Source organism: Macrotis lagotis, chromosome 3, assembly GCF_037893015.1.
Source record: "Macrotis lagotis isolate mMagLag1 chromosome 3, bilby.v1.9.chrom.fasta, whole genome shotgun sequence".
Lineage (NCBI taxonomy): Eukaryota > Metazoa > Chordata > Mammalia > Peramelemorphia > Peramelidae > Macrotis > Macrotis lagotis.
In genome coordinates, this window is record NC_133660.1 from 245,035,498 (window position 1) to 245,058,925 (window position 23,428).

The following is a 23,428-nucleotide window of genomic DNA, read 5'->3' on the forward strand; positions in this document are numbered from 1 at the left end:
ATAGTCTTTGTTTAAATGCCACAATTCTTTCTTTGGATACAGATGGTATCCTCCATCTCAGATACCCTAAATTGTCCCTAATTATTACACTGATGAACTGAGCAAGTCCCTGTTGCTGTTATGGTGTACAATGTTCTGGTTCTGCTCATCTCATTCAGCATCAGCTGAAAGTTTTAAAAAATATATATATATAAATATATATATATGATTTTTTTGCTTCTTTTTTTCCTTTGTTATGAAGTATGGTTCTCCAGTGGGCAAGGAGGGAAGGACATGAAGGTACATCTAAACTATATAAAAATCAAATGTATGAATAATATATTATATAATATATATATTACACAGAAACCTTTTTAAAGAAAAAGAGGAAGCGAAAAAAATCATCAAAGGCAGTCAACACACTGAAAGATCTATAAACATATACAGTCCCTATCAAAGGACCCCAAACTCTGCAAAGGAAAAGAAAAAAATGTATTCTCATTCTTCTTGAATATTCTTTGTAATTTTGCAATATTCAGTTACTTTTTTTCCTTTCCACATATATTGTTATATAGTCATTGTAGGCTTAATGATTTCCTGGTTCTGCTTACTTGTGTCACTTCATATAAGCCTTTCCATGCTTATATACATATTCACAATATTCATTGTTTCTTAGAGCACAGTAATATTTCCTCATATTCATGCAACATGGTATGCTTAACCATTCTCCAATCATTGAGGGCCTACTTTCTCTCTATTTCTTTGCTCTTACAAAAAGTGCTGCTATACTTATTTGTATGTATGTGGAGACTTTTTTTCTTAAAGATTTTTAATGATGAGAAACTCATAATCTCCTAAGGAAATTGATCTCATTTTGGACCACTTTAATAATAAACAAACCCTTAATATGAGCTCAAATCTGCCTCCCTCTTACTCTTGCCCATTAATCCTTGTTCTATCCTTTAGGGCCAAGTAACAGAAGTTCAATCAATTCTCCACATACATACTTTTATTTAAAGGCAGAAGTACAACCTTTACTTTGATCCTGATTAAATTTCCTTGTATTAAATTAAGAATATCACACTAGCCTATCAAGATATTTTTGGATCCTGATTCAGACATCCTATGTAGTAACTACCCCACCTTGCCTTGTATGTACACCCCTCCCTGATCTAGAACAAAATTCAATATTTTTGTTATTCAATATTTTTGGTGAATGGTATTTGATAAGTTGAATGATATTTTAGGTATATTTAGAATATATTAAACTATCAATGTGGAATCTGAGTGAAGTTATTTGTATTTTTGTTTCATTTTTGTAAAATAAAAAAATTTCATATAAATACACTTAATAATTTGTGTTCTAAAACATTTTAAAGTTCACAAAATACTTTATATACCTCATCTCATTTCAGTCTCATTTATATATGAGGTTATACTATAGTTATTACTATATTACTATAGTTATTATATCTCTTTTTTATTAATGAGGAACTTCAAGAGATCAAAGGGCTTGTTCACAGATATACAACTAGGGTCAGAGATAGAATTTGAACACAAGTCTTCCTAGCTCTAAGTCTAGCACATTCTCTATTAAGTAACCTTTTTATATCTTAAACATGTGGTTCAATTTACTGTTTTCTGATTGGATTTTCCCCCCTACTTTAACAATACAATTCAATATGATCAATTATCACTCCATAAAAGATGGGGCAATCAATAGATGACAAAAAAATTAGAAATTTAAAAAAAAAAAAACCTCTTTTGGAAAATGAACTGTCAACTTAGTTCTTTGAAATGAATATGAACTAATGAGGTCATTTCTAACCCCCCAAAAATCTCGGAAAAGCTTATGGTTTACCATCGAAGTCTTGGCAATGAATGTAGTGAATAACTATTAAGCTTTTTTCGGGGCCTTCCCAATTTTACTGCATCCATAGAAACCTCTTTAAAATGAGATATTGAATGTACTTGTTTGGAAATGGTGATGACAAATCCCTGCCCACTTAAAGTAAATTTGGGGATAGGCTTTGAAATGAATGACTGTTCTGTATGACCCACACATGGAAATTGTCTAGAAAAATTAGTAAAGGATGAAGCGAATACCAGTAAGTGGATTTGCTGTTGGAATTGTTAGGGGTAAATGTTTACACAGATGTTGTAAGTGAGACTCCCCCCCCCCAACTCCCCCCCAAAAAACCAAACCTTAGGTTGCTGACAGCCCGACAATTTTGCATATGTGTGTTAACAGGAGAATGCGCTGTGTTTCGAATGAATGGGGAAACGGGTCTAAATGACTTTCAGATTAGCTGGAACAGATGGAAGGGTCACAGTTGAACAACTTTACACAGCAACATAAAGGCAATGTTCCAGTGGAGTTCATTGCCCCTGACAGATACTGTCAATCAACCCAAGCCTTCTCTCAGTTAACTAACAGCCTGTCCCTTTTAAGATTAAATTTTTTTCTTTCTTTTTTTTTTAAGAGTATTGTAAGTCAATGACTAGAATTTATCTGGTCTATGGCAGGCGTAAACTCTACCTTTCCAAACTGATTACAAATTAAAAGCAACAACAACAACAGCAATTTAAAAAACCTCACTGGATTGTGGATATTTTGTCAACTACTCTGCTATAGACTTGGCCGCAGCAGCCTTCGAATAAATCATTTCTGTAGATGTTTAAGCCACATAGTGTGGCTTTCGAGAACCCGTTGTCTCACAAATTAGAGGGCAGCAGCAGTGCCCCATGTCCAAAATGGAATCATTCTTTAAAGAAATTTAACAATCGAAGGAAGGAAAAAACTGAGAACTGATTAGAGTAGTCTATCAGAAAGAAGTAACTGATCTCACACTGGGATGACTTCAATTGCATTGGTGGGCAAAGTTCTTGATTGAAGCCTATACTTTGAAAGTTGTTGAGCTCATTCAGAAAAAGTAGGTTGTAGGTACTAGGGAGATAGACTCCACCATAGTTGTATGTGTAGCTTTACTGCACAACATTTTTGCTCTTGCAAGGCAAGGTTCAGAGCAGGGCCATGGAAAAAGAAGGATTATAAAACCAAACAAAAAACAAATAAAATTTATTTTACTAAAAAAAGAGGCAATTCTCCTCCCTTCTTTCAAGACTACCTTATATATAAGGTCTTTCCTCATTTAATTCACCTACTTTGCCACCTCTTTATTAATTACCTTGCATTTCTATCATAATTTATTCTGGGTACAGTTGTTTCTTTCATATTGAAGGGGTTTGGGGCACAGCACCCCTACAATCTGGAAAATATGCTTAAAATGCAGTAGACTTTGTGTGTCATCAGCTGACTTTTTTCCTTTTCAAACTTCAACTTTTTACTTATTTTAACTTTTAAAAAGAATTGTACATATTCATGGTATTCAACACTAAAATATGTTGATATTATATGATACTATACATATATTTTATGTATTTCTGAGTTTCTAAACTTCTTTTTGTGTTGTCAGCTGGCATTCATATGTGCTGTGAAACTCTCCCAAAATTCCCCATTTAATTTCTTATGCCAGTTTGGAAAATATTAAAATTGGGATGGGGAAAATGTATTCTGGAAAAGGAAAGCATTATACTGATAAAATGTGCATGTTGTCTTGCTCAGTAGAATATAAAGTGCTAGACAGAAGAGGGATTATTCATCTTTGTACCCATAGCACCAAGCATATAAAATACTTAGAATGTTTGCTGATTGAATGAATTGTATAGCATTTTCCCTAACCTGTATTATCTGTGAGGCAGGTTTTCTGTGTTTCAGTCAATCAATACACATTTATTAAATGTCTACTAGCAGATACTATTAAGCTCTTGGGACAAAAAAAGAGCAAAAGTTAAAGCCTCTGCCTTCGAGGAGTTACTATCTAAAGGAGGAAATAACATGCAAACAAATTTATATAGAGCAAGCTAGCTATAGGACAAATAATAAATATTTAACTAATAAATATTTAGAGGGAAAAACTGTATTGAGTGATTGTGGAAGGGCACCTAGGCATAGTGGATAGAGCACCGCCTTGGAGTTAGGAGGACCTGAGTTCAAATCTAGCCTCAGACACTTAATAATTGCCTAGCTGTATGACCCTGGGCAAATCACTTAAGCCAATTGCCTTAAATAGAGAAAAAAATTTTAAATAAGAGTGATTGTGGGGAGGGGAAGCTAGGTGGCTCAGTGGATAGAACACTGAGTTCAAATGCAGCCTCAGACACTTAATAATTGCCTAGTTGAGTGACCTTGGGCAAGTCACTTTACCCCCATTGCCTTGTAAAAACAAAAACAAAAAAAGAGTGATTGGGGAAGTCTTTCAGTAAAAGATGAGGTTTCATTTGGGACTTAAAGGAAGTCAATAAACAGTTGAGAAGAATGAATGTTCTAAACTTGGATTGACTGATTATTGTTCTTTGAAATGGAAGATGACAATGACAAGTGAAGGCTGGCATGACTTGCACATTTTATTGAATATAGAGAGGGGAATGTTGTGCCAAGACATCCTTCTCACTACCTTTTACTGAACCCATCATCACCTGGTGGCTTGATCTAGTAGGAAATAGGACTTCTGGTGATGGCCTAGATGCTGTGGGAATCCTTAGTCTGAAGGATATGGGACCCTCCCATAGCAGAGAGGTACCATGGCATTTCAGCAATGCCAGGCAGAACACCATTATGGGGAGGGGTTGGTGACAACTATGTGACAACATGGGGTAGTTAACCTGTCTCTCCATGGTCTAACTTTCAGTAAGGTTATTGAATTCTTTTATTTTGTTTTGTTCTTCTCAGCCCTGCAACCATACTCCTGCTGGAACCCAAAGACTTTGGTTTCCCAGCAGCTGTCTGGAGGTTCATGGAAATTATGTTGCCCAAAAGGAAAAATTGGTGAAGTGGAAAAGGGGAAGGTTTAAGACAAACACAAGCTTAATTAGGAGTTAATAGTTCATCTGTTTTCTGGGTTACTTCCTGACCATAATAATGCCTTACCTTAAAACCAAGCCTGGAAAAAGTGGAAAAAAAAACCATGGAATTCTAGATTGATGTAGATAGTACATTTTCTCCTGTATCTGTTTCTAGATCATATTTTTCATAGATAATTTTATGCATAAAACATATGTGTAGTATTGTATGTACATATAAACATATATGAACACACACATATATTTTATATATATTCACACAGGTGGTGCTGTGCTACATCACCAGCCTCATTTTCTCCTGCAGAACCATCTGGCTCCAGTGACCAGATATAAATCAGAATGACTGGAGATGGCCCTGGATATGAGGCAGTCAAGGTTAAGTGACTTTCCCAAGGTCACACAGCCAGTAAATGTCTGAGGTTGGATTCAAACCCCTATCCTTCTGACTCCAAAGCCAGTGCTAGTTGAGCCTGGATAGCTCAGTGGGTAGAGTATAAGACTTTTAATCTGAGGGTCCAGAGTTCAAGTCCTTGTTCAGGCAGACACACACACATATGTATATGTGTATATATATATATATATATATATATATATATATATATATATATATATGTGTATGTGTGTGTGTGTATATGCATATATACATATATATATATATACATTATCACTGGAGGGTATCATTTATGATTGGAACTAGGATCAGAACTAGGATATCTGATCATTTCTGAACCTCGGACTTTCATTCTTAATTAATGAAAACATTCTTGGCAAATGCTTTCACTCTGGTCCATATTGTGGTGGTTCAAGAGTTTCACCTCTAGTGGCACATTACAAATGCCCTCAGCCATCCCTCTTATTCAGGGCCTCAGGTCCAAAAAAACCAACAAAAACAGAACCAAGATCCTATTCTATTATTCCTAGCTGGGGTATCCAGGGGGCTTGGACCTGCTTTTACACTCTAATTTTTTCAAAGTAAATGTTTCTGGAACCATTGGGACATTTAGTTCAGAGCATCAAGGGGGCCTCAAGAGGCAGGGTCTGGGACAGGCATTGGCTCACCTCAGGGCAAACCACTAACAACTCCCAAGATTCAACTATTAATCTTTTAGTTGCAGCAACTTTAATACACTAATTTCCATAGCTGCTGGCAGCAGACTTGCCCTCCAGTGGATCCTCACTGAAGGATTGAAAGTATACTCATTCCAATTATAGAGCCTTGAAAGAGTCCTGTGTTGATATTTTTGGTCACTGCCTCCTCTGGTCAGGAGAGTAATTTGCTCACCTGCCACCTTCTTTGGATGTGGTAGCCATTTGTCAAATAGGAAATGGAATGTCTTGTTCATGGAATGGTCAGGAGAATGTGTGACACTGGATGGTAGAGTGAATGGAGCTCTGGACCTGGAGTCCAGAAGACCAAAGTCCAAATTCATCTCTCATCATTTACAAACTTGTGATCCTAATCATCACATAACCCTTGTCTTCCTTAGTTTTCTCATCTAGAAAATGTGACTAATAATAGTACCTACCTCCCAAGATTGTTTGAGGATCGAACAAGATAATATTTGTGAAGAGCTCTGCAAACTTTAAACTGCATAATTGCTATCTATTACTATTATTATCTCACTGATTCTATTCAATAATGATTAAGTATATCTTATGGGAGAGGTGCTATTCTCAACATTGGGAATAAGACATCAGCACTTGCCCTCAGAAGACTTTCATCTACAATGAGAATGTCATGCTTACCAAGTCAAGTAAATACAAACCACACACAAAGTAATATGAAGAAAAGAGGGCAAAGAACTCTACAAGGAGTAGGAGGAGATAAGTAAAGGCTTCCTGGAGGTGGAAGCAGAGCTATGCTTAAGTTTTGAGGAGAGTAGGGTATGCAGACTTGGGACATCACCTGCAAAGGCTAGGTGGGAGATAGAATATCATCTATGAATAAAACAAGGACTTCAGCATGGGAAGAATTAACTAGATCTATGGTTTTATTGGTGTAGGGAAGTCTTGGTGAGGAAACTGTCTACCATTGTAAATCAGATCAACAACTTTTCTGTAATTTCCACTTTTGGACATTCACTGGGACACCAAGTAACTTGCCCAGAGTCACAAAATCATTGTGTATCAGAAGCAGGATTTGAATTCAAATCTTCACCCCTTTCTATAACTATCATAACATCATATGGAGGTGACTTTTTAGTAAAGAATGATTTCCCTTTGTTATTCTAAGAGTAACCACTGATAAAATGAAGTGATCATACAGTCAACAAAGCAGGTAAATGACTCAGTATCCTTCCCTTGATATCATCCAGCTACCAATTTGAATGGGGATAAACTTAATGCAGAATTAGTTTCAAGAACATCTCTCCAATGCTGACCAATGATAAAATGACTTTAACTACTAGGGCAGAACTGTTTGGAGTCTTGGTGTTGCTTTACAATGGTCTTTGCCTGAAAATACTTGTCCTTACCAAACTGCAAAGAAGAGAAACTTATGATTGTAGAGAATAATGGCCATAAAGAATAAGGCTATTAAAAATTGTGACCCCAACTTTGAAGTGGCAGCTTAGCCTACAGAAAGATACTAAGATGATGGTATATCAAATGATCTACCAAGAGGTGAAAATTTTGATGAGATGAACTGGTAGTCTAATTGATAGTTTGGAAAGAAATAGAAATTTTAAAAATTGAACCAGAAACCAAGAGGTTTGGGTTCTAGTCCCTTAGTCCACTAAGTAGTTGGATGGCTTTTGTTAATTCATTTCTGCTCTCTAGACTTTAGTTTTCTTGTGTATAAAATGAGATTATTTAACCAAATGGTCTCTTAAGGTGCCTTAAAGTTCTGGCATTATATGATTATAATATTATATTTCCTTCATAAGGGCAAACACATTAGGCCATTATCAGCCATTAACAATTGTTAATCAAAATTAGTTTGTTAAATTAGTGTCAGTCACCTGTTGTTTGTCATTTGTCTTCAGGGAGCTGAAGCCATCACAAGTAAGTGAAATGGATTTAAGTGAGGGAAGGTTGTGCAGTCATCAGTCTGACTTTCTCCAAAATCATTTATGTACAGTGGCAATATATAGATCAGAATATCTAGAGATGGCACTAAATACAATGGAAGACCATGGAAGGTAAGATCTTTAACAGGTCTCAGTTTGGCAGAGGCAATGTCCATTCAGGGATTAAGGCTAGGTAAGAAATAAGGCAAAGAATGGTCTTGTCTTAGCAACAAGCAACACTTTTATTATTTTTTTGGTTTTTGCAAGACAATGGACTTGCCCAAGGTCACAAAGCTAGGTAATTATTAAATGTCTAAGGTCAGATTTGAACCCTGGTCCTCCTGACTCCACGGCCACTGTTCTATCCACTGCACCGCCTAGCTGCCTGAGCAGCATTTAAGGAAAAGGGGTAGTGGTTTGTTAGGAAGAATGTGCAGGTGCAGAGCACTGTGTAATTTCATTAAACAACTTGCTATAGAAAAGATGTGTAGCACTGTCCAAAGCAAGAGGACAGTGAGTACTTAGGACTGACCAAAAGAGTTGGTGAAGTGGAATACAATTAAGACAAACACAACTTTATTTGGGAGCCAATAAATTAACTACCTTCTGTAAGTCACCTAGAATAAATGGAGAAATATTGAATACTGGATTCATATCCCTGGAAACAGTACAGTTTTTCTTGTATCTCTTTTTCGCTCATTTTTAATAGATCATAATCTTCTTGTTTCAGATCAAATGGTAGCTTATTTGATACTTTAATTGGATTTGTGATCTCATTACTGTAGGTACTTCCTCAGATATTTTGTAGCCCTTCTCTTCCCATGCAATTCTTATTTGTGGTTTTTCATGAAATCTCTACTCAATGGGTGCCTTCCCTGACATTGTATGGATAGCAAGGGTAGCAAACAGGTAAACTTTGTTATCCCTAATTATTGCATTGTTATCTTCCCTTTCACGGTTCTTCTTTGACAATATACTATGACCTACTCATTTCCACTGTTTCCCTCTCCATTGCCCATTGTGACCTCTGTTCAGAGCCTGGTGTTCCAATGTGCATAGACATATATCATCACTAGAAGACTATTAATGTTAAAAAAAAAAAAGATGAAAATCTGTTTTGGGGAAAAAGGAGTTCATTAAGAAAGAACTGTGAATTTTCCCAAAAGAAATTCAATCCACTTTGCCATTCTATTAAATCCTGGACTCAGTTTGTTGATCATAACCATTACCTGGGGTGGCTAGGTGGCACAGTGGATAGAACACCGGCCCTGGAGTCAGGAGTACCTGAGTTCAAATCCAGCCTCAGACACTTTAATAATTACCTAGCTGTGTGACCTTGGGCAAGCCACTTAACCCCATTGCCTTGCAAAAAAAAAAAACACCCTAAAAAAATCCTAGATAACCATTACCTGTCTAAGATCTATGTATATTCATATATTAGCTAAACCTCCACCTATCTTCCTGAGAGGAAGTCATTCACCCTTAGATCAACACCCTGAGATTGTGAGTTGTCCATTCTGATGGGTGAGTAGGTGGGAGAGCTAGTCAATGAAAATGCATCTAAGTGACTTTATCTAACTGACTAGGTAGAACCTTGCTTCATGTCCCATCCATCCAAGACACCAAGGTCTATCCATTCTAGGTAGCTCAACCTTTACTCGGTTGCCATCTTTTAACCTTGCTATCCTTTAAGTTCTTTTTAAAAAATAGTATTATTAGGTGGCTAGGTGACGCAGTGGATAAAGCACCAGCCCTGGAGTCAGGAGTACCTGGGTTCAAAACCGGTCTCAGACACTTAATAATTACCTAGCTGTGTGGCCTTGGGCAAGCCACTTAACCCCATGTGCCTTACAAAAAAAACTAAAAAGAATAGTATTATTTTTTCCAACTATATGTAAAGACAGTTTTTAACATTCATTAAAAATTTTCTTTTAAATTCCAAAAAATTACTTTAATGAGTTAGAAAAAAATGTAGAAAAAATTGTAAGTAAATTCATATGGAGAAATAAAAAGTCAAGAATTGCCAGGAGCTTAATGAAAAAAAGTGCAAAAGAAGGTGGCTTAGCCCTACCTGATCTAAAATTATATTATAAAGCATCAGTCATCAAAACTGTTTGGTATTGGCTAAGAAACAGAGTGGTGGACTAGCAGAATAGACTAGTTGTAAAAGCAGGAGATGATTACAGTAATCTGCTGTTTGATAAACCCAAAGAGTCCAGCCATTGGGATAAAAACTCCCTCTTGATAAAAACTGCTGGGATAATTGGAAGTTAGTATGGAAGAAACTTAGATTAGACCAACACCTCACACCCTATACCAAGATAAGATCCAAATGGTTACAGGATTTAGACATAAAAAAAAACAATACTATAAGAAAATTAGAAGATCAAGGACTAGTTTACCTGTCAGATCTATGGAAAGGGGAGCAGTTTATGACTAAGGAAGAGTTGGAGAACATCACCAAAAACCAATTAGATGGTTTTGATTACATTAAATTAAAAAGCTTTTGCACAGATAAAACCAATGTAACCAAGATCAAAAGAAATGTAGTAAATTGGGAAACAATCTTTACAACTAATGATTCTGACAAAGGACTCATTTCTAAAATATACAGAGAATTGAGTCATATTTTTAAAACAAAAAGTCATTCCCCAATTGACAAATGGTCAAAGGATATGCAAAGGCAATTTACAGATGAGGAGATCAAAGCAATCCATAGCCATATGAAAAAATGCTCTAAATCATTAATTATTAGAGAAATGCAAATTAAAGCTTCTCTGAGGTACCACTTCACACCTCTCAGATTGGCCAATTTGACCAGGAAGGATAATGATCATTATTGGAAGGGTTGTGGGAAATCTGGGACACTCTTACACTGTTGGTGGAGCTGTGAACTCATCTAACCCTTCTGGAGAGCTATTTGGAACTATGCCCAAAGGGCAACAAAAATGTGCATACCCTTTGACCCAGCAATACCACTACTGGGTCTATACCCTGAAGAGATGATGAAAAAGGGTAAAAACATTACTTGTACAAAAATATTTATAGCAGCCCTGTTTGTGGTGGCAAAGAATTGGAAATCAAGTAAATGTCCTTCAATTGGGGAATGGCTTAGCAAACTGTGGTATATGTATGTCATGGAACACTATTGTTCTATTAGAAACCAGGAGGGACGAGATTTCAGGGAAGCCTGAAGGGATTTGCATGAACTGATGCTGAGTGAAATGAGCAGAACCAAACAACACTGTACACCCTAACAGCAACATGGGAGTGATGTTCAACCTTGAAGGACTGGCTCATTCCATCAGTGCAACAATCGGGAGCAATTTTGGGCTGTCTGCAAAGGAGAATGCCATCTGTATCCAGATAAGGAGCTGTGGAGTTTGAATAAAGTTCAAGGACTATTCCCTTTAATTTAGAAAAAAACAGATATCTTATTGTCTGATCTTGTCACCTCTTAGACTTCTCTTCTTTAAGGATATGATTTCTCTCTCATCACACCCAATTTGGATCAAGGTACAACATGGAAACAAAGTAAAGATTGACAGTGTGCTTTCTGTGGAGGGGTGGAGGGAGAGAAGCAAGATGGGGGGAGGAAATTGTAAAACTCAAATAATATCTTTAATAAAAATTAATTTTAAAAAAATTTTCTTTTGAGTTCTGTATTTTCTCTGTCCCTTCCTCACCTACCCCTTCCTTAAAATGGTAAGCAATTTGATATTGTTTGCCTTCAGTTTTTGATCTTGGAACAATGTTATGTGACAATCTACTTCTTTATGGTCTGTTTCACAGATCACTCTGCCCAGAATGGACCAAAATTTCTAACCTTAACTTCCACTGTCCTGTATGTTTTATAACTATTATAATGTAAGCTTCTTGAGACCAAGAATTATTTCTTTAGTATATTTTTGTCACCGATGTCTAGCACAGTGAATGGTGCATTGAGGTCATTTAATAAATACTTAACTAATTGATAACTTAAATCTATGAATTGCATTTCAACTTCAAGGATCCCTTTCAACTTCAAAGCTATTATCTGATTAGCTATAAATTATGGTCTAGTCAACATTTTTTTTTTACCCATTTGGTTTTTACTATATGACTATTTAAGCTGAATGTTTTTGAATGATTACAAATTTCATTTAGAAGGTTCTATGTTGTTCTATAGACTGTTAAAACAGTTATGACCAGGAAGAACTCCTTAAGGAAGACAGAATGTTGGAGTGGAAATACTCAGTGAATTTGGAGTCACAGGATGTGGGTTTGAATCCAAGCTCTACCATTTGGGTAAGTAGCAACTCTCTCTATAGAATAAGCCAATTGATATAAATACCAGTTGGTAGGATAGTATCTCCTCTAAATCTATGAATCTGTTATCTTTAGGGAACTTCTCTTCTGTTTGAATACTATCCTGGACATCCTCCATATTTAATAGACACCTCTGTTTTATTCCTTATTTGATTTCAGTAATCCTTTTTTTTATACCTGACTTGATATTGATAATTAGTGAGTCATCAGTTATTTCTTGTTACATTTTTCAAGAAATCGTTTACAACGATAACATATAAATGAGACACACTTTGTTGACTCTTTAAAATCAGATCCATTTTTTATCGACAAACAAGAAACAGTAGAATATCAACTTTTTGTCAATTTTGTGGCTATAATAAGCAAGTCTGGTGAAGAGTATTCTTAGTAAAAGTTTCCTGTTATTTTTTCAAATTTTCTTTAAAGATGCCCTCAGTGAAAATGTCAATTTATTCTCATAAAGATTTTTTTTAGATTTTTTTTCAAGGTAATGGGGTTAAGTGGCTTGCCCAAGGCCACACAGCTAGAATTATTAAGTGTCTGAGGTTGGATTTGAACCCAGGTACTCAAGGCCAGTGTTCTATTCACTGCACCACCCTAGCCACCCCTCATAAAGATTTTTTAAAGTTGGGAAAGTACAAACATGTCAATAAAATATTAATAACTACTCAATTACTTTGGGGAAAGGGAATAATGGGATCCATGATTTTTTTCAAAACATTTTGTATCTTATCCCCTTTCAGATATTTTAATAAACAGCCTCTCCATATGCTCAAATTATGTAAATTTTAGCATGTACTGCTCCAGCTATTCTTCCTATCTTTTAAAAAAAAAGTGTTTTTCATACCTTATATGGAGCACATAGAGAACTGTCTTGTTTAGGTTACTTCTAGGAAAAAAAGAATATTTTATAGAATATTTTTTTTGCTTTTATTTTGTTTTTATTTTATTTTTCAGTGTTAACTTCTGCAACTTTGGTTATTTGTTTTTTTCCCTTCTTGCTTTTCAAAGTCTTTTTTGAGTTCATCCATAGCCTGAGCTCATTTTCTATTTCTCTTGGAGGCTTTGGATATAGAAGCTTCAATTTTGACATTATCTAAGTATGTATTTTGATCCTCCATGGGATCAAAGTAACTTTCTATGGTCTGAGTCTTCTTTTTCTGTTGTTTACTCAGCCTATGACTGATTTACCACACTTCCAAGGCTTTGGTGGGTTTTGGGGACAATCCACAGAGATCTTAATTCCTCCAGGATCTTATGAGGGGCTCTGACTGTTCTCTTGCCTGTATTCAGGCCCTCCCCTCTGCCCTGGAGCTGTGAGGATGGTCCCTGCTCGGCTATGGTCATGTTGTGGGAGTCCAGACTGCAACCTGGATCTAAATGTGGGCAAACAGCTGAGGCCTGCCCCAGGGAAAGCAGAGAGACCTCTGCAGTCTCCCTTAACCCCTTACTGTCTGTGGGCTGGGAGCTCTGGACGTTCTGGGTGGCTCTGCTGACTCCTACCACAGGTTCTCACCACACAGGGCTGTTCTGAGGCCAGTGCTCTGCTCCACACACACTTTGATGCAGCAGAGTTCTTTCTCCACTCTTTCTAGCTGGACCCAGCTGGTGCGACTCTTGACAAATCACTCTGCCTCTGATTTTACAGGGTTGTTGTGTAGATCAAACGTGATAATATGTGTAACGTATTTTTCAAACATTGTGATTTATAATTATTACTGTTAAAAAAAAGCAAAAGTATGAGAAATGTTCCAGGGCCTCCCAGTTTATCAAACTCGTGAGAACTTGACTCTGATCCATAGGTAAACAGAACTCACCAAGGTTTGAAAACAGAGCTCTTATGTGGTTTCACTGAAGGACCACAGCTCATTATTTGTTGAGCTCCTGTGATATCCTTTGAATGCAACCTGGACCTTGATCCATTAATGACCTCATAATGCATCCCACAGACTGGGCTCCTTGCCCAGTCTCCTGTGTGACCAGGACTCTTTTTTTTACTCTATGGTGCTTCTTTCAATATCTTCTAGAACTTTACTTATTTATATTTCATGATATTTTTATATTTCATGATAATTTATCTCTAAATATTGTTTGTGGATTATCATGGGTTTTCTCAATCAGACATTGGTTAAGAATAAATTTCTATGATAGGAGAGGAAACAGAAGTGCAATAAAGCCTTTATTATTCAAGAAACTCAGAGTATTCTTTTTCATTTTCAAATACTTTTTCATTTTAAATTTTACTAAAATTTTTTAAGACTACCTCAATCCATAAGTACAGAATTCTACCAAACTTTTTTTGTTGGTTTTATTTAACTATTTTTCTTTCTTATGAGATTGAGAGGGAAAAATGAGGGAATCCAAGCAGCTGCAATTATATTGGGAACTCACCCTGTTTTAATGACAAAAACAACATCAAAATATTAATAAAATTTTTAAAAGCCTTAATCTATATATCTCTTTTTATATGTGCATGTAAATATACAAATACATGTTAATACATAAAAATGGAAACTTATTCAATTCTATAGAGCTTTACCCATGTCTGAATCCACCATTGTGAATGGTAGCAGCCATTCTCCAACAGAACAGGTTGCAATGTATAGGGTATAGCACAAAGTTGGAGAATCTTTTTCTATTGTTTCTACAGACCCACAGAAAAAAAAACAAATTAGAACCCTATAAGATGAAAAGAGAATCGATTTACTGTTTTTTATTTTTTCAGATTGAGTTATAAAATGTTTTGCTCCAACTTCTTTGAAAAGGTTACCTAAGTCCAAGTAATTGACATTATAAAGCCAGCTTTCAATAAGTTAAAACAGATGATACACACTTTCCATCACGATCAGCTGAAGTTTAGAGATAATGAGAGATATAAAGGGAATTTTATAAAAGAAATTTGCTGCAAAAGATTTTTCTTCTACTTCAATTTTTTTCTTTCCTGCATTGATTTTGTTTCTGCAAAAAAAAAAAAAACTTTTTAAATTTTCCAGAATCAAAATTGTTCATTTTATCTCTTACGATCTTCTCTTTTGCTTTGTTTGGTCAAGAATTTTCCTATATCCATGGGGGACAAATGAAACAAAAAGAATTCTTCAGTTAACAAACTTTCCAATACTTGAAAAGATTTAAAGTGACCCCCCAAACCCTCCTTTCTCCAGACTAACTAGTCCCAATTCCTTCAGTTAATCTTTATAAGACATGGACTCATGGATCTTCAAAGTCCTGGAGAACTTGTTTGGGAGAACATGGACACAAGCTGACCTGGTACATGGGGTATATTTGATAGCATAGTATTTTGCTGCAGTCAGAATTAGAGGAGAAAATAACCACAATAATTAATAAATCCTTGTTTAAAGAAGGAAAGAAGGATTGAAAGCATGTAGGCTGACTAATACCATATTGAATCTTTTGATATATGGGATAAAGAAATATAATTTAATATTATGAGTGTATCTACAGTTTCTATAAGTGTGTCTACAGTTGTGTAAATATGACTGAGCCTCATTGTATAGAGTGCATGTCAAAAATAAAGGCTTTGACTTTTGATATATGTTATGTAGCTCACATTGTTGGGTCGTGAAGCCAGGAATGTGGTTGATCAAATATTGGGAGACTCTTCACTTGACTTGTCAATCAATTGCAGCTGGGTAATGACAATTATATTATTCAAAAACTGGGAGAGGAAACAGAAGTGCAATAAAGTATAAAAGGATAGGATAAAAGCAAAATTCTTTAAACTAGTGTTTAAGTTCCTCTGTAGACTTAACTTCTACATTAAACCCTCTCTCTCTAACTAGGCTGATCACTTTTCTGACCCTTAAAATGCCTTATCTTCCTACTTCTACTCCTTTGTTCTGTTCTCCTATACACCTGCGAACTCAAATGTCTTAATACTTTATACTGGTCCAAATCTTTCAAGGTTCAATTTATAAATTTAATAAAAAGAACTGGCCAGCCCTTTTGTGTAAGCAAAGATTTGGAAATGCCCATCAATGGGGAATGACTAAACAAGTTGTGGAATATGATAGTGATAGAATACTTTTGTGTTATAAGAAATGACCTCCAGAATGGTTTCAGAAAAACATGAGAAGAGTTTAGTAACTGTTTTCAAAAAGTTTCTGAGTCTGCCTTGACAGGTAGACTCCCAGGTATTTTATGTTGACTGAAGTTACTTTGAATGGGATTTCTCTCTCTAGCTCTTTTTGCTGCATCTTGCAAGTCATATATAGAAATGTTGTGAATTTATGAGGGTTTATTTTATATCTTGTGACTTTGCTAAAGTTGCTAATTATTTCTAGTAGTGTTTTAGATGATTTGGGGGGATTCTCTAGGTATACCATCATGTCATCTGCAAAGAGTGAGAGTTTTGTCTCTTCAATATTCTAATTCCTTCTATTTCTTTTTCTTCTCTTATTGCTGAAGCTAACATTTCTAATACAATATTGAATAGTAGTGGTGATAATGGACATCCTAGTTTCACCCCTGATCTTATTGGGAATGGCTCTAGCCTATCCCCATTGCATATAATGCTTGTTGATGGTTGCAGATAGATATTGTTTATTATTCTAAGGAACAATCCATTTATTCCTATGCTTTCTAGTGTTTTTAGTAGGAATGGGTGCTGTATTTTGTCAAAAGCTTTTTCAGTAACTATTGCTATGATCATATGACTTCTGATAGGTTTGTTATTGGATATAATTAATTATACTGACAGTTTTCCTAATATTGAACCAACTCTGCATTCCTGGGATAAATCCTACTTGGTATTCTAGTGATAACTTGTTGTAATTGTTTTGCTAAGATTTTATTTAAGATTTTTGCATCTATATTCTTCAGGGAGATAGGTCTATAATTTTCTTTCTCTGTTTTAACTCTTCCTGGTTTAGGTATAAGCACCGTATTGGTGTCATAGAAAGATTTAGGCAGAGTTCTATCTTCAAACAGTTTATATAGAATTGGAACCTGTTGTTCCTTAAATGCTTGATAGAATTCACTTGTGAATCCTTCTGTCCCTGGAGAGTTTCTTAGGGAGTTCAATGGCTTGTTGAATTTCTTTTTCTGAAATAGGTTTATTTAGGTATTAAATTTCCTCTTCATTTAACATGGGCAACTTATATTTTTTGTAAATATTCAACCATTTCATTTAGATTATCAAATTTATTGGCATAGAGTTGGGCAAATTAATTCAAAATCAGACAACTAACTGGGCAAAAACCAACTGCTCATGGATAGGCAGAGCAAATGTAATTAAAACGACAATTCTACCAAAATTAAAGTACTTGTTTAGTGCCCTACCAATCAAAATTCCCAAAAATTACTTTAATGAGTTAGAAAAAATTGTACATTAATATGGAGAAATAAATAGTCAAGGATCTCCAGAGAAATAATGAAAAAAATGCAAATGAAGGTGGTTTAGCCCTACCAGATCTAAAATTGTATTATAAAGCATCCGTCATCAAAACTGTCTGATATTGTCTAAGAAATACAGTGGTAGATCAATGGAATAGACTAGGTGCAATAGCAGGAAATGATTATAGTAATCTGCTGTTTGATGAACCTAAAGAGTCCAACTATTGGGATAAAAACTCTCTCTGATAAAAACTGTTGGGAAAATTGGAAGTTAGTATGGAAGAAACTTAGATTAAACCAACACCTCATACCCTATACCAAGATAAGATCAAAATAGATTCAGGATCTAGACATAAAAAAAACAATATTATAAGCAAATCAGAAGTTCAAGGAATAGTTTACCTGTCAGATCTATGGAAAGGGAAGCAATTTATGACCACAGAAGAGATGGAGAACACCATTAAAAATAAAGATAACTTTGATTACATTAAATTACAAAGCTTTTACACAGACAAAACCATAACCAAGATTAAAAGAAATGTAGTAAATTGGGAAACGACTTTTACAACTAGTGTTTCTGACAAAGGATTCATCTCTAAAATATACAGAGAACTGAGTCAATTATTTTTTTAAAAAAGACAAGCCATTCCCCAATTAACAAATAGTCAAAGGATATGCAAAGGCAATTTGCAGATGAGGAAATCAAAGCAATCCATAGTCATATGAAAATTGCTTTAAATCACTAATTATTAGAGAAATGCAAAGTAAAACATCTCTGAGGTACCACCACACACCTCTCAGACTTGGTCAATATGACCAGAAAGGACAATGATCAATGTTGGAAGAGATGTGGGAAATCTGGGACATTAATACATTGTTGGTGGAGCTGTGAACTCATCCAATCTTTCTGGAGAGCAAATTGGAATTATGCCCAAAAGACAACAAATATGTTCATACATACCCTTTGATCCAGCAATACCACTACTGGGTCTATACCCTGAAGAGATTATGAAAAAGGGTAAAAACATCACCTGTACAAAAATGTTCATAGTGGCTCTGTTTGTGGTGGCAAAGAAATGGAAACTGAGGGAATGTCCATCAATTGGGGAATGACTTAAACTGTAGTATATGTATGTGATGGAACACTATTGTTCTATTAGAAACCAGGAGGAATGGGATTCAGCAAAGCCTGGAAGGTTTTGCATGAACTGATGCTGAGTGAGATGAGCAGAACCAGAAAAACAACATTGTACACTCTAACAGCAACATGGGAGTGATGATCAGCCTTAATGGACTTACTCATACCAACAGGGCAACAATCAGGCACAATTTGGGGATATCTGCGATGGAGAATACCATCTGTATTCTGAGAAAGAATTGTGGAGTTCAAACAAAGACCAAAGACTTTCCATGTACCTGTAATTTTTTAAAAATTGTCTTATTATGTAATTCTGCTATATCTTATACTATATGTTTCTTCCTTAAAGATATGATTTCTCTCTCATCACATTCAACTTAGATCAATGCATACTATGGGAATGATGTAAAGACTAACTGCCTTCTGTGGGGGGGAGGGAGAGGGAAGCAAGATTAGGGGAAAAATGTAAAACTCAAAATAAATAAAACCTTTCTAAAATTAAAAAAAAATCCCAAGAAGACATAAGAACTCATGCAAAGTGAAGTGAGCAGAACCAAGAGGATGTTGTTCTTTCCAGGCCTAGAGATTGGTATTGTCACTGACCTTTATCAGAGAAGGGATAACAGGGTTACAATAGTCTCAGATTTGAGGAACCTGCAGGGATGTGGTCACTTCTCCAGTGGACACTTCCTGAACAAAGTTCAGCTATAGTATAGTATAGTGAGTGGTCCCACCCAGCATATCTCCTTGTCTCTCTCCTAGTCTCTCCAAGTAGGACATCCTTTCCATAACCAAGCTGGGGTAGTGGGATATAGAATTAGGAGAGGGACTTCAACTGGTGCCCATAGCATTCTCTTTCTCCTCACGCTCAAGATTCAGTCACAACTTCCCTTCTCAAGAGTTGTGGTGCCCAAGCCCCCCTCCCTGGTTTCAGGTTTATTCAGGCCATATATTTTAAATGTCTTGATATGATTGGATATAAAATATCCTTGTATAGTCTGAGAATGTCCACCACACTGAGAAGGGAATTAATAATAAATAATAATAAACAGTGGAGGGGGGGGCAGATCCAAGATGGCTACAAGAGCAGATCGTGTCTTAGGCACTCTCTCATAAATCTGAATGTCCTCTTCCAGGGAAAAAGATGGACTTTCAATGAACCAGGGGAATTTCAAATGTTCCTGTTGGAATGGCCAGAGCTGAACAAAAGGTTTGATCTTCAAATACAGGACTCAGGTGAAGCATAGAGATTGGAGGAGAAGGGAAAATATGAGGGACTTAATGATGATGAAATGCATGTATTCTTGCATAGAAAAATGACACTGATAATACTCATATTAACCTTCTCAGTTAATAGAGCAGGTAGAAGGAGCTTTTATAGTTGAAGCACAGGAGAAAGCTGAATTTGAAGATAAAATATGGTGTAGAAATGGAGTCAATAGAAAAAAAGGGAAATGTAATGGGATAAAGAAAAAGGAGAGGGGGAATAGGCCAAGATATTTCATATAATAAGATTTTTCTTTATTACAATGAGATATTGCAATGATATGGAAGGGGGAAGGCAAGGGGGGAATAAGGGAATCTTCGCTCTCATCAGAGGTGGCTCAGAGAGGAAACAGCATATATACTCAATGGGGTATAGGCATCTGGAGTTGGGGGGGACAGGGGGAAGGGGGGTGATGTGAGTGATGGAGGAGAGGATGGACCATGGGGGGAGAGTGGTCAAATATAACACATTTTCTTATTTTACTTCTTGCAAGGGGCTGGGATTGGAAGGCCTGTCCGGGACCATAGGGCCAGGTGGATGCTGGGCCTAAGGGGTGGTATGGGGGCTCAGGGCCTCTTGGCCCCAGGATCAGGGATCTGTCTACTGCGCCACTCAGCTACCCTACAGCAGAGTCAGAGTGAAAGGAGAGAGAAATATATATAGTACATGGTAGCGGAGAAATACAAAAGGAGGGAGTTGCGATCAGCAATGGCAACAGTGGAAAAATATGGAAGTAACTTTTGCGATGGACTTATCATAAAGAATGTGATCCACCCACGACAGAGTTGTTGGTGTTGGAACAAAGACTGAAGCACATTTTTTTTTATTATTATTTGGGGGGGGGCAAATGGGGCTGGGTGGCCTGCCTGTGGCTGCATAGCAGGGTGATTGTTGGGTGTCTGAGGCCAGATTTGGACCCAGGTGCTACTGGCTCAAGGGCCAATGTTCTGTCCGCCACCCAGACACCCCTACTATTATTACTATTTTATTTTATTTTGGGTCTTTTTTTTTCTCTCTTTTTTTTTGGTTTTTGCAGGGCAGTAGGGTTGGGGTGGCTTGCATGTCACATGGCTGGGTGATTGTTGGGTGTATGGGGCCAGATATGGGCTCGGGTGCTCCTGGCTCCAGGGCCGGTGCTCCATCCATTGCTCCACCTGGCCATACCTTACAATTATTACTATTATTTTTTCATTTTAATTTTTTTCTCTCCCCTTTACTTTATTGCTCAAGTGAGTCTATATTTTTGGGGGAGAGGATATTTTGTTTACTTTTAAACAATAATATTTTATTAATGTATAAAAAACACTGTACAAAATGAGAATAAAGAAATATTAAATATAAGAAATTAAAAAAAGAAAAAAACAGTGAAGGGGTTTGAACATAGTTCTTTTTTTAATCTTTTCTCTCCAATGATATACTACCCAATTTTGCAATACTGCTCCTGATCCTTGAAGGGCATTATACCTTGTCGCCCATTGAAGCAGCTGGCATGCATATTCATATGTACTTAGATAGTGACAGATATATATGTATATGAGAATGCTTATGTATGTTTATGTGTGTAGATACACAGCACACATATTTGTGCATGCATACATATACATTATGTATTGTGTATGAATGTGTATTTGTATATATATACACACAAATATGTATATTTCTGTTAAACAGCAGCAGAAATATTATAATGGATGATCAATATTAAACTACTCTGATCAACACAATGAGCCAAGATACTTACAAAGGATGTATGATGAAAAAAAATGCTTTCCCACCCTCAGAAAAAGAACTGAGGAAATCAGAGTGTAGATTAAAGCATAATGTTTCTTGCTTTTCTTTTCTTTTAAGTGATTAATATGGAAATGTGTTTTGTATGATTTTATATGTATAACTGATATATTGCTTGCCCTCTCAATGGATAGGGGAGGGGTATTGGAGGGGAAATAATTTGGAATTCAAAAGAATTTTTAAATAAATATTAAAAATAAATACATTTTTTTAAAATAAGGGCTAACACCTATATAGTAGTTTAAAGGTTTTTATACAGATTGCTTACATTTTATCCTTACAGCAGTCTCTATGGTAGATGTGATTTTTATCTCAGTTTTGCAAATGAAGAAACTGAGGCTGAGGGAAGTCAAATAACTTACCCATGTCAAACTGCTATTATTTATCTAACATGAGATTTGAACTCTGATCTTACTCCAAGTCAAGAGCTCTCTCCATTGTACCACATCATTGCTTAACATATTATATAAAATTCTAAAATTCTCCTAGGGTTTTGTATGATTTAAAACCTTATCAAATTCATGTAAAAGTTTGGAGTTGGAAGGGACTTCTATTCCGACCTACTAATTCTAAACAAGAGAAACTGAGGCCCAGAGAGGTTTAGCAACTTTCTGCTTGTGTCCCATTTCTTCTAGGAAATATTGCCTGACCCTTCAGGTACACAGTGCTTTCCTCCGTTATGTTCCTTTATTCCTGCTTGTGTGTACCACTCACTGGACATCTTTTATGTATTCCTTGATATTATTAGCTATCTGTTACATTACTGTGAGTATATCTTGACTGTCCAGCTAGATTATAAATTGTTTGAGGGCAGAACTATTATTATGATGTACTTTTTAACATTCCTGACAATTCCTAATTTTGCATTTGCTTGATCTAAAGCAATATCAATTGAATTGAAACAAGGAAGAGGGTTTAAAACAAAATCTCCTTACTGTACAGATTCTAGATAGGGCCTTCTTCTCTTATCTGATGTACTTATTGAAGACATCTATAATGTCCCCTGAGTTTTCTTTTCTCTGGGCTAAGCAGGTCAAATTCTTTCAACTGATCTTCATATGACATGGGCTCATGGTTCTTGGAAGTCCTGGAGAGGTTGCTTGGGAGAGCATCTCTCCAGGGGAAAGGGGCTACAGAAGGAAGGTGGAAGAGACACAGGAGAACTCTCTTCATCTTCATTTGAGGAAAGGAAGGACATTTCAGCACCACTGATTTCTAAAGGTGGATTATCTTGGGATTTTAGTGGACTGTGAGTTCAAAGAGTTAGTAGTATGATGTGGTCACCAAAAATGCAATTGAAATATTGGGTTGTATTCAGAGAAGCATAATATAAAGAAAAAGGAGGTGATGTTCTACCACCTTCTGCTCTATCAGATCTCATGCTTTATTATATTTAGTTCTGCACATCATGTTTGTGAAAGACATTGATAAGCTTAGGAGAACCCAGAGGAATCAAGGGATCTTGAATCCATTTCATATGAGAACCAATTAAAGGGACTGGGGAGGTTCAGTCTTGAGAAGAAAAGACCCAAGGGTGGGATGGGGGGCACCATAGCTACCCTTGAGTATTTGAAGGGTTGTCATGTTGAAGAGATCACATCCAGGTTCAATGGTAGAAGTTAAAAAGAAGGGGAATTAAGAATTGATATTAAAAAAAACCCAGCT

At 36.1% G+C, this 23,428-nt stretch overlaps 1 non-coding gene across 1 annotated transcript; it reads left to right on the plus strand.

The window, feature by feature from the left end:
• The first annotated feature begins 5,370 nt into the window (after positions 1-5,370).
• On the plus strand, positions 5,371-5,443 carry TRNAK-UUU (transfer RNA lysine (anticodon UUU)). The gene has a single exon. It is a non-coding gene; the product is annotated as a tRNA-Lys (tRNA).
• The last annotated feature ends 17,985 nt before the right edge of the window (positions 5,444-23,428 follow it).